A 12,325-nucleotide genomic window follows, 5' to 3' on the forward strand; every position below is an offset into this window, starting at 1 on the left:
CCACCATCAACAAGATGGCGCCAATCAATGATGATACTTGCATGCAACTTCGATGGAAATCACCAAATATTTCCATTTAGGACTACTTCAGCTGAAATTCACAGTCACAGCCCTGGGTACTTCAGTAAGCAACATCATTTTAAGATTTTTTTTAAATCTATCAATCCTCAATCTATCAATACTCTGAATCTATCTACCTATCTATCAATACTCTGGATGGCAGACTTGGGTCATGAGTGCAGTTCCCCTTTAAGAAAACAAAAGTATGGAAGGCTCACTGGTCTACAGGTATAATTGAAACGCCGAGGCCTTAGAACCCAACTTCCGACTATCCTGCTGGCAAACAAAAAGTCTCTGGAAAATAAAACTGAAGACCTCAGAGCAAGATTACAGTACCAGACGGACATCAGGCACTGTGTGTACCTTTGCTTCACAGAAACATGGCTTATACCCGCCATTTCAGATGCAGTACTGCAGCCCAATGGCTTCATCATTCTTTACAAAGACATAACAGTTCAGTCTTTTAAAGGTAGAGGAGGTGGAGTATGCTTCGTGATTAACTCATCGTTGTGCACAGAGAGGTGGCTCTGTCTCAATCCTGCCCACCTGACCTGGAACATCTAGTTGTAAAGGATCGTCCATTTTGTCTACCATGGAAGATTTTTGTCATCACCCTAGTTGGGGGATGTACAGTACTTTCCACCTCCTGGAGCAGCTGAGCACAGTGATCAGCAGTCACAAATCAACACACCCTGATGCCTTCCCAATCATCGTGGAGGATTTCAACCTGGCCAATAACCACCAATATATCACCTGTGAACCAGTGATGCCAACACACTTCACCACTATCATACCGCCATCAAGAACGGTTACTGTAACACCCTATGTCCGCTATTGGGCAAGTCTGATCACCTAGCTGCACTCTTACTCCCAACATACAGGCAGGGACTAAAGACTGCAGCACCAGTGGTAAGGACCGACAAACCAAGGTTAAGGAAGGCAAAGGAGCGCTTAAGGGACTGTTTCGAGTCAGTGGACTGGACAATAATCAGGGATTCATCTTCAAATCTGAATTAATACACCACAGTTGTCACTGACTTCATCAAGACCTGTGTGGATCAGTGTGTGCCTTTGAGAATATACCAAGTGAAGGACTGAATATGTATTAGTTATGTACAATTCATTTGTGCAGACTCACATCTGTTTTCAAAATGGCCTCATTAGGATCTAGTCAAGATTGAACCAGGAAAATGTGAAGGCAAGTGCTTATCTGTTGTACAACTCCGACAGAGTATCTTAGGCTCAAGCCATCTCCATTCAGGGCCAAATAGCTTCCTTTTTATGCCAAGGAATTAAGGCTTATTGAATTTTTAAAAACTGGGTTTGGCAGTTATCTGGTTAAGTGGTCTCATAAGTTGTTAAACTTTGTTCCTGCCCTCTGAAAGCTTGGCAGAAACAAATGGAAATAATGCAAGGTGTCTGCTGTAGTGTGGCAAAAAGGGTTTCTGTAAAAGGAGTAAGGTCATTTGTTGGAATGCTCCTTGATGGGGGGAGAAAAAAATAGAGAGATCAGAATGGGAAAGAGTGCAAAACATAAATTTATAATTTGATTTTTGGCCTTATATTTACTATCATTTATTAATTTTTACTTCTGCTCCATATTACAATTTTATTGTTACAGCAATGGCTGTACTTATGTAAAAATACTTGATTGGCTTTAACCTGAAAATATTAAAAAAAAACCTGCTGCTGCTGTAAAACTTGTTGCTATACCTTATGGTTTAGTTATTGCTCTTTTCCGTGCCTTGTGGCGCATTTTTTTTTTGCCATTTTCTTAGCATTTGTCTGCTGTTGCTGTTTTTTTTTTTACAAAGCTGTGTGGCTAGCTTGATGCTCAAGCCAGCATGGATATAGAGCATGCAAGGGACCGGCCAGATTCAAACCCAGAACCATTCGCCTTGAAGTCCAGTGCTGATGCCACTACATCACTAACAAGCAAGGGACTAGAAGGGCATGGTAAAAAGAAAAACTTTGCTCTTCTTGGCTATGAAAACATACCATAGTCATCTGATAACCTTACAATATATCTAAATTAAAGTTTTTTGTTATCCTTAAGGGATGTACCTTGAAATTTTATCCCACACTAATATGTGCAGAATTGATGAAGGTAGAGCACTGAACACGACGTATATGGATTTTAGTAAGGTGTTTTAGACAAGAGTTCTGAATGAACCTTCCCATGATAGGTTCATTCAGAAAGTCAGGAGGCATGGGATCCAGCGAAAGTTGGTTGCATGGATTCAGAATTGGCTTGCCCATAGAAGGCGATAGTCGATGAAGCAGATTCTACCTGGAGAGGTTGGTGGCCAGTAGATCTGTTTTGGGACCCCTGCTCTTTGTGGTTTTTATAAATGATTTAGATGAGAAAATAGAAAGGTGGGTTAGGAAGTTTGCAGATGACATGAAGGTTGGTGATGTTGTAGATAATGCAGATGGTTATTGTAGGTTACAACAGGAAATTGATAGGATACAGAACTGGCAGATGGAGTTTAATCCAGAAAAGTGTGAAGTGATACACTTTGGAAAGTCAAACTTGATGGGCAGAGTGCGCGGTTAATGGTAGAATTCTTAGTAGTGTGGAGGAACAGAGGGATGTTGGGGTCCATGTCATTAGGTCCCTCAAAGTTGCCGAGCAAGTTGCTAGGGCAGTTAAGACTTAAAGGCATATTGGCCTTCATTAGTTAGGGGATTGAGTTTAAGACCATGATAAGTTGCAGCTCTATAAAACTCCAGTTAGACAACATTTGAAATGTTGTGTCAGTTCTGTTTGCCTCATTGTAGTAAGAATGTGGAAGCTTTAGAGAGGGTGCAGAGATTTACCAGGATGCTTCCTGGATTAGAAAGCATTTCTTATGAAGAAAGGTTGAGCAAGCCAGGGCATTTCTCTTTGGAGAGAAGGATGAGGGGCAACTTAGAGGTGTACAAGATAAGAGGTGTTTATAGAGCAGACAGCCAGGGCCTTTTTCTCAGGGCGGAAATGGCTAATATGAGAGGACAATTTTTATTTATCTATTTAAACACTGAGTGGTGGGTGAGTGGATTGTGCTGCGGGGAGTAGTAGAAGCAAACATATGAGGGACATTCAAGAGACTCCTTGATGGACGAAAGTAAAATGGAGGTGATTGTAAAGAAAAGCATTAGGTTGATCTGGGAGTAGGTTAAAAGGCCGGTACAACACAGTGGGCCAAAGGGCCTGTACTGTGCTGTTCCATGTTTTACGTGTTCTATCCAAATCAGAAGCTATGAATGAACTAAGAGACTCAATCTGCTCTTATTCCTTATTTTCAAAGGAGAGAATAGCTGCAGATGCTGGAAATCAAAGTAATACACCCAGATATGCTGGAGGAACTCAGCAGGGCAGGTAGCACCTATGAAAAAGAGTAAACAGTCAACATTTCAGGCTGAAAACCTTCACAGGAACTGGAAAAAGAGATAAGAAGTCAGACTAAGAAGGTAGGGGAAGGGGAGGAAGAAGTACAAGGTAGTACATAATGGTGAAACTGGGAGAGGGGAAGGGGTGAGGAGCAGGGAAGTCAATCATTGAAAGACGTAAAATGCTGGAGAAGTGGGAATCTGACAGGAAAGGAGAGAAGGTCATGAAAGAAAGGGAAGGGAATGGAGCACCAGAAGAAAGTGATAGGCAGCTAAGAAGATAAGGTGAGAAGGGGAAATGTGAATGAGGAATAGAGAAGGAGAAGGGGAGGGGGAAATTACAGGAAGTTCGAGAAATCAATGTTCATACCATCAGGTTGGAGGATACCCAGACAGAATACAAGGAGTTGGTCCTCCAGCCTGAGTGTGGCCTCATCGTGGCAGAAGAAGAGGCCATGGACTGGCATGTCAGAATGGGAACGGGAAGTGACATTAAAATGGGCAGTCACTGGGTTATCCACTTTTTCTGGCAGATGGAGTATAGGTGCTCGACGAAGTGGTCTCCCAATCTGCGTCAGGTCTCACTGATATATAGGAGGCCACACCGGGAGCACCAGATACAGTAGATGATCCCAAAAGACCCACAAGTGAAACGTCGCCTCACCTGGAAGGTACAGGAGATGACCTCAACAGACTGACAGATGAAGCGTCACCTCACTTCTCCTGCTTTCCCTGCTTAAAAAAAAAGAAACTTGGGATCAAAATCATTATTTTAGAGATTTTGATCCAAAGACTCAATTTTTTTTTAAGCAGGGCTTCCCAATCAACCACTCAAATTTTACATATTTGAATATTCCAAAGGTTTTGCCCAGAACTTAAGATTTCTGTCCAAGGCACCAGGACCTGGCTTCCAGTTCCTCATTTGTGCCCCACCCTAACAGCTACTCAGCTCCAAGCTTCGTGTCTGTGAACAGGCAGTCAGCAGAGATGCATACTTTATTGTTAAAATTGTTTGAAGATAATGGCCCATAAACCCATCCTACAATGAGTATTTTTGATCAACTTCCAATTATAGAGCAGTTTTTTTCTTTCCAAAGTCAGTTCAAATCCCAAGACAATTGGGCTTTGGTGACAAGAGCAAGCCGTGACAAGGTTTTATATCCTCTATCTTATTGTCTTAGTCAATAAATCACAAAGGTTATGGAGGCCGTGGCAGTGGTATGCTCCTCCTGCAGGGAGTGAGAAATCAGATACATATCCAATACCCCTGATCACTAGACCTGTAGAAGCTTAAGGATGACACAGATAGGTGGAATCGTTGATAGTGTGGCAGATACTGTCTCGCTCTGTGACACCTCTGTCCTTTTATTAGGGAGACAGAGAGCCTGTGGCATGAAGTGTCAGGTAATGATTAGTTTTTGTTGGTTCTGCAAATCATGGCCTTTATTCAGGGCCTCACCATTGTATGCTTGGTGGGTGGAGGGTGTTGATGCTTTTTATGAAATAGGTGGGGGGAGGGGGAAGGGTTACTGGTTTGCTGCTGTTTGTGCATGGGAGAGGGGAGTAGGGGGCTTTGTGGTTCTACCAATTTTACTGTCACTCATTCTTTGGGGTACTCTTCTGTTTTGTGGATGTCTGCGAAGAACAAGAAGTTCAGGCTGTGTATCATATACATTCTCTGATATTAAATGAAACTACTGAACTATTGATAGTCTCAGTCAACAGAAGGAGATTAATGTGTTGGTGAAAAGGGCTGAAAATGGCAGATGGAGATTAATCCTTATAAATGTAAAGAGATGCATCTGGGAGTACTAACATGGATAGGACATGCATTTCATGAATGGTTGGGTCTTGGGGAGTTTTGAGGAACAAACAGACCTCAAAGTCCATATATCTTTGAAGGTAACAACACAGGCAGATAATGTGATGGGGAAGATACATGCGATACTGCCTTTCATTAGGGTGAATAGAGTGGGGAGGTAGTTCTCCCAATTTATACAATCTTTGAGAATGCAAGGGCAATCCTCCAGAAGTTGCCCAGATGGGAGAAATACTGGAGAAACCAGGTCCATTTTCCCTAAAATGGGGAGGATACGAAGGGACACAAGTAAAATATACAAAATTATGAAAGTATAGATTGTATAGACTCCATAATCAGAGGTAAATAAAACTAGAGACATAGATTTAAGATAAGGGGGAAGATGTTTAGAGGGGATATTCATAAGTTTATTCATCTTAAGAGTAGCAAGTACTTAGAATGCACTTCCAAGACAGTGCTTGAAGCTGGGTTGCTGAGAACACTTAATGTCCAGATAAGCACCTGAAACATTCAGGCAAGAAGACTGAACCAAGCTCCAGGAGACAGCATTAATACAGAAAGATGCCCACTAGCCAGCGTGGACAAGTTTGGCTGAATAGCCTATTTCCATGACTCTAGTTAATAAAGGGAATATTTACATTGGTTTAAATTGGATTAAATTGGTAGGCACTGTACCATAGGGGTCAGCACAATGCTTTACAGTGCAGAAGACTGGGGTTCATATCCCATTGTTACTTATAAAGTGTTTGTACATTGGTTTAACTTGGGCTTCCTCGGCTGCTCAAGTTTCCTCCCAGTCCAAAGACGTACCAGTTGGTAGGTTAATTGGTCATTATAAATTGCCCCATGATTAGGCTCGGATTAAATTTGCTGATTGCTGGGCAGCACAACTCGAAGGACTGGAAGGGCCTATTCCACACTGTATCTTAATAAATAAATAAAATAAATAAATCCGACTAACTAATGTAAACAAGTTTTAAACAAGGAACTTTATAATATTGAAATCTTTAATGTTAACACAAAAAATGCTGCGTACTTAATATACAAAATAAAAACCTTGAAAATATTGATAGTTCTGTTTGAAAAAAATCATTATTTTTTTAATCTTAATGATTATTGATATGTTTTGCAACTACATTTCAAGGACAGTTCCCTTTAGTTTTTTTTTTGAAATGTTCTTTTATCAGAAACCTCTCTTGCTTCTCTGCGTTTCTATTTGCTACTTACAAAATGTTACCTCATTTAGCTTGTTCAGACTGGCTTCCACTGTTGTTTAACATACATACCCTGCCAACAGCTGAGCCAGATCTACCAGGAAGCTCCAAGGCCCAAGGCCTAGCTCTGTACTGCACTGAGCTATGAGAAAATGATCAACTTTAACTGTTTCTAACATCATGGATCACAGCCTACAAGTCTGACAGTAATGACTGACCATACCCCAAGCAAATCAATAACTTCTGGATTAGATTGAGTCCTCAAATGATTTTAGTTTTCGTCAGGTTTCTCATTCTTTTAAAAGACCAATGTCACTAACTACGAGTGCTGTCTCAGTATCCGACTTTTGCAGATTTCACGAAGGCAGCATAACAAATATACAAAAAAAGGCAGCATTTTTAAAAAATTTAATGAAATATAACTTCAAGCTGTTTTTCAAAGATTCAAGTACATTTATTTTTAAAGTATGTGTGCAGAATACAACCCTGAGATGAATTTCAAATAAGTTTAGGACATGTTTAATGTTCCCCAGAACATAATTAAACAATAAGTGTGTTTCATCCAGCACACCTCATATAACTCTGGCAGCAACTGAGGAAGGAAATGGACAGTCAACATTCATTTCCCACCATAGATGAAACCTGTCTGCTGAGTTCCTCCAGCACTTTCTTTGTTGCTCCAGATTCCAGTATTTGCAGTCTCTTGTATCGTAAGTTAAATTGTTCCCAAGTTTTCAGCAGTACACAACTGTCGAGTTAGCGAATAGCATTTACATTACAAACAAATCATCTGGAATGCCCCAAAGTTAACTTTTGGTCTGGATTCCAAAGGATAGAAATTTTTCCAGCAACAGGTAACCACATCTGCAGTCTTGTGTCTCAATAAATTTCTGCCCTTTTGATTTTTCACTAATATTCACCATCCTATTCTGAAGACACGGACTGGCGAGGATCTGTGATCCATAATGACTAAATATTTTCTGGTAATGTTTTCATTTACAACAATTCAATATTATAAGTTATCTGCTTTAACCTGAAACCTGAGCTCTTTATATATTCTATCAAACTAAATCAATTTTATTGATATCCACAATGTACCAGCTAATTTAGATTTATAAATTCCACTGTAATACAATTTAAGCCAGACTATTAATAAAAATTGAAGCTGTAATTAACCTCCCAAACCACTGACAATCAATACAAACATTAAGGTAGATACAATCTTGTAGCCCAGAAATTTCCAAACTCTTTCTTCATCATCTTATCCACAGCTTGTATCAACATTGCTCATCCAATTAATATTCATTTCTATTTTATTAAGCGATAGCTAATCTGCACTTCCAGGCCTTCTAGCCTTGCCACACCAGCAAACCCCAGACATCTCACCTCTCCCGGAAGTTCCAGGAGTCTCCCACATATTAATAGTGGCTCCCTGATGCCGCAAATTATATACAATATCACGGAAATCAATTTTTTTGAGAGTGAGCGAGAGAAAAGAGAGACTGCGAGAGTGACCACGAGACAGCGCGTGCACGTGAGAGTGAGCAAGAGCGAGAGAGCGAGCGAGTGCTTGAGAGAGCGCGAGCGATGATGAGAGCGAGAAAGCGAGAGCGCAAGCAACCAGAGACTAGAAGAGAGAGAGAGTGCGTGCCAGCGAGAAAGGAAGCGAAAGCGCTTGAGCGCGCGAGCAACCACGGGAGAGCGAGAGAGCGAGCGAGCAAGAGAAAGAGACAGACAGACAGCGCGCCATGGCAGAGTGTTCCAAAAAAAATATAAAACGTACGTCACCCCAGACTACACTAAAGTGTACCCCTGCCTAATAGGGGTCAAAATAATGACAGTGTTACTCGCTGCACTGTTTGCAACAGTGACTTTTCTATTGCCCATGGTGGGTTAAGACTGTAAAAGATGTGTTGAGGTGAGTTTAAAGGTGTCATTCATTCATTAGCATAGTTAACATTATTTAAACTAGCTGGCTGGTTGCTAAGGAGCTACTCTATTGCAGACATCCCACCTCTCCCGGAAGTCTCCTGCAAATAGGTGGTGCTACCTCCCTGAAATGAGTTTTTGCAGGGTAGGATGTCTGAAACCCAATTAACCCAAACCCAATCACAGGACAATTTACAATGACTAACCTACTCAGTACACCTTTGGACTATGTGAGGAAACCAGAACACGTGGGGAAACCTCACACGTTCCACAGGGAGGACGTACAGACTCCTTACAGAATGGCACAGGAATGGAACTCTGAAACACCCCAAGCTGTGATAACGTCACACTAACCGCTTTACTGCCATAAATTTAACTGTAATAAAATTAATAAAGGAGCTGGAGCAATTTAAGAAATTCATGTCTATATTTAAAACTAATTTCTAGAAGTGATATGCTCTATATATTTCAAAACAATGTCAAAATATAATATTCCTACAGCTAAAATAAATATATCTTCTATATTTTTATGCTGCATTTTAAAAATCATACACAATTCTTATCCTGATGTCCGCTGTGAAGACTAAAATATTTTGAGAAATTAGATGATATAGCTATGGAAATGCAGAATACAAAATTTAACACTCCAGGTTTATTAATCAAATTTCTGCAACAAGGTATAAATTTTAGGTAATCATATTATGTTTATATAGAGATTGTGTATAGTTTAAGATATTTCCGTTGGCAAGTTAGTTTAGCATCTTTAGGGAACATAACTGCTCACCAGCTAAGACCTCACATTTGGTTTCTGTTCATCTCACTAAAAAGAGCTCCTTAAAAAAAATTACAGGAAGCCTATTTACATAATTGATACAAAGTGCTTTGAAACCCTTTGTATTCTTTATAAAAATAGTGAAAATATAAACACCAAGGTGGAAACACATTGTGTACTTCAAAACTAAAAATTATGTAGCCTTCAGAGAAAGGAAGGCCAGTTTTGCTCTGCTTTGGTGACTTGTTGCTTTACTGCATAGCTATCTAAAAATAATTTTTAAAAAATTAAACATTGCTCTTTTCACAAGGCTGCCTTTACTAATATGAAAGATCTCACCCAAAAACGTCAACTATTTATTCATTTCCATAGATGATGCCACACCTGCTGAGTTTCACCAGCATTTTGTGGGTGTATGTTGCCTTTACAAATACATAGCTCTGTAGTAACGGTAAGTAAATAAATGTGTAAAAGTGCAACCAGTTTAGTTTCCTGGAAGCAAGCTTGCTCGTTTACATCGACATAAAGCAACCTGGCTTCATATTTAATCAATGATAGCTCAGGTCAGTTAAGTAACGTGCTTTACCAGGTGACCTTTAATCCACCTTTGGGTTGAATAATAAGAAACATATTGCCACCAGAAACCAAAAAACGAAACTTATTTTAGTTAAGCTCGTCTCTGCTCGGCAAAAGATTTAACAGTATAAGTAGATTCTGAAGTACAAACAACCTTCAAAAATATTGTTGAATATTAATTATACAACGAAGCACTCCCATCTAGTGGTTTCATAGTGACAAGCAAAAATCTGTCTGAATACCCAAGCATCAGCTATATTTGCATTTAACGGCTAGAGCACCAGTAATCAAACTCTTTTGCTCCTTTTTAAACTTGCAATCTATCCCTCGGATTTACATTCATTTAACATGCCACCATTAATTACTCTTCATACTAAAACTGAGCGGATAATTTTAACAAACTGGCCTTTAATTCCCTGCAAGCTGCCGAGCTAAGTATTCTTGCTGATAAACCGTATGGCAAGAGTGGTTTAGCTTTTACAAACCTTCACTGTTAAGTTCCTGATAAAAGTCACCCTGTTTATTTTAATAATTGAGGTCCTGCACAATGATAGTGCATTGCACATAAGGGGAACAAGTGTTATTGTGGGGATTTGGGCAAGACTACACTTAGGTAAAAGCTGAAAGCCACTTCAACAAATGGCAGAGTTGTACCGGTTAATATAGCCAGCTATTATACATGTCTAAAACCAGAAATTTTTCTGAAATATTTAAAAATTATTAAAAGTAAACAATAAAGATTAAAAACCCAAGAAGTTTAGCTGATTTAGAAACAAGTGCACTTAATTAAACTGAGTAATTCAAATAAAAATACAAATTACCCAAACAACACACACAAAACACTGGAGGAACACAGGCAAGGCAGCATCTATGGGGAAAAAAGGATACAGTCAATATTTCAGGCCAAGACCCTTCACCAGGACTAGAGACAAGATGAGGAGTCAGAGTAGGAATGTGGGGAGGGAAGGAGAGGAAGGATAGGGTCTTACTCCAAAACATTGACCAGTCATGCCCCGCTATGGACGGTGATAGATGGGGGGGGGGGGAGGGGGGGGAGGAGGGGGAAGAAAGAAAGAAAGAAAAAAAAGAGCTGTGGTGAAAGAGATACAGCACTAGAGAAGGGGCAATGTGATACAAGGCCATGGAAGAAAGACAGATAAGTAACCCAAAATTAACTATTGCCCTTTGGAGCAGTTTCTTTAAATATAAATGAACGCTGTTGTTGATCCTGTGTCTAGTCTCACCTGGCACAGATAATATGAGTAGATTCCTGAGCAACACACAAATTGCAGGAGGAACTCAGCAAGTCAAGCAGCATCTATTGAGGGGAGAGATAGTTGATATTTCAAGCCAAGACCCTTCATGAGGATAGGGTCTCAGCCCAAAACATTGACTGGTTATGCTACCTGACCTGCTGAGTTCCTCAAGCATTCTGTGCATTACTCTGGATTTTCAGCTTCTGCAGACTCTCACGTGTTTGAGAGTGGATTTCTTGCCCTTAATGCTGGCTAAGTGTCACAACTCCATGATCCAGTGCGGAGAAGCCAGTGAGTTCAGAACTTCTGCATTCAGGCACTTGAGAGGGCAGCCAGAATTCCAGAATATAGCAGCATAAATACAAGGAAATGCACTTCCCAACCAAAACTGAGTTTTTGGAATGTCGAGAATAAACAATTAAAGTTTGGTTTTATCTAAATTTCGATTGTTTATTGGTTAATCAAAGCTAATGGTTCATACAAAAATTGTTATCAATTAATCAGATATAATAAGGATCTTGAGCATTAACCCATAATGAAACAACCATTTGTAAAATTGCTCAAGGTGTGAATATCACTGGGATTCAGAATACATTTAAGTTTTAGCTTAGGACTGATGAGAACACCAGAAAAACACATTGCTCATGCTAGTTAGCCTGAGACCATCTAAAGTCATGCATAGTCAAGAATTGAAATATGATTAGTGTTAGGGTGAGCCAAAACAATAAATGCCCATTGGTCAGCTCACAACCAACCCCAGGCTGACTTTCACTACCTGATTGTTCCAATCAACGTCTTGAGTATTTTCTTTGGGTAAACCATTTAAATAGTCATGCTTTGGGGATGTACAGTTGAGTTTTGAGATTTGTAATTGATAGGGTTTACTGAATAAAGGAATATTTCAAGTTCCAGCTTTGTCCCATCTCCTGGCTTCTGGCCTCATCAGTAGTTATCAGTGAGCAAACACGACAGGTAGGAAAGGAACAAGTATCCCCGCCTCAATTATATTATAAACAAAATGGGTTTTCAGAAAGATCAGCAGCATTTTCAGATGCCTGTCTGCCCTCATGTATCTGATACATTGAATTATTTTTTTCAGCTAACCATGATGAAGTATTATCAACATTTGCCTGCTAGTCCATAACTAGGCCACTGTACTCATGAGCAAATCTGAGCTCCTAAACTATGAAAAGGATATTGATACATCACACAGGATTAAACAAATGTGATTTTATGTCTTAAATTTAGAAGTGTAACCAAAGACTCTGAGGAATTTGTTGATATTACAAAAGATGGTGGGAAATAAATGAAAACAACCGTGGCTCAT

At 39.8% G+C, this 12,325-nt stretch overlaps 1 protein-coding gene across 13 annotated transcripts in view; it reads right to left on the bottom strand.

The window, feature by feature from the left end:
* baz2ba (bromodomain adjacent to zinc finger domain, 2Ba) overlaps positions 1–12,325 on the bottom strand; it is a 252,745-nt gene that overhangs the window by 203,917 nt on the left and 36,503 nt on the right. The window lies entirely within an intron of this gene.

The sequence above is a fragment of the Mobula birostris genome, chromosome 6 (assembly GCF_030028105.1).
Source record: "Mobula birostris isolate sMobBir1 chromosome 6, sMobBir1.hap1, whole genome shotgun sequence".
Taxonomy (NCBI): domain Eukaryota; kingdom Metazoa; phylum Chordata; class Chondrichthyes; order Myliobatiformes; family Myliobatidae; genus Mobula; species Mobula birostris.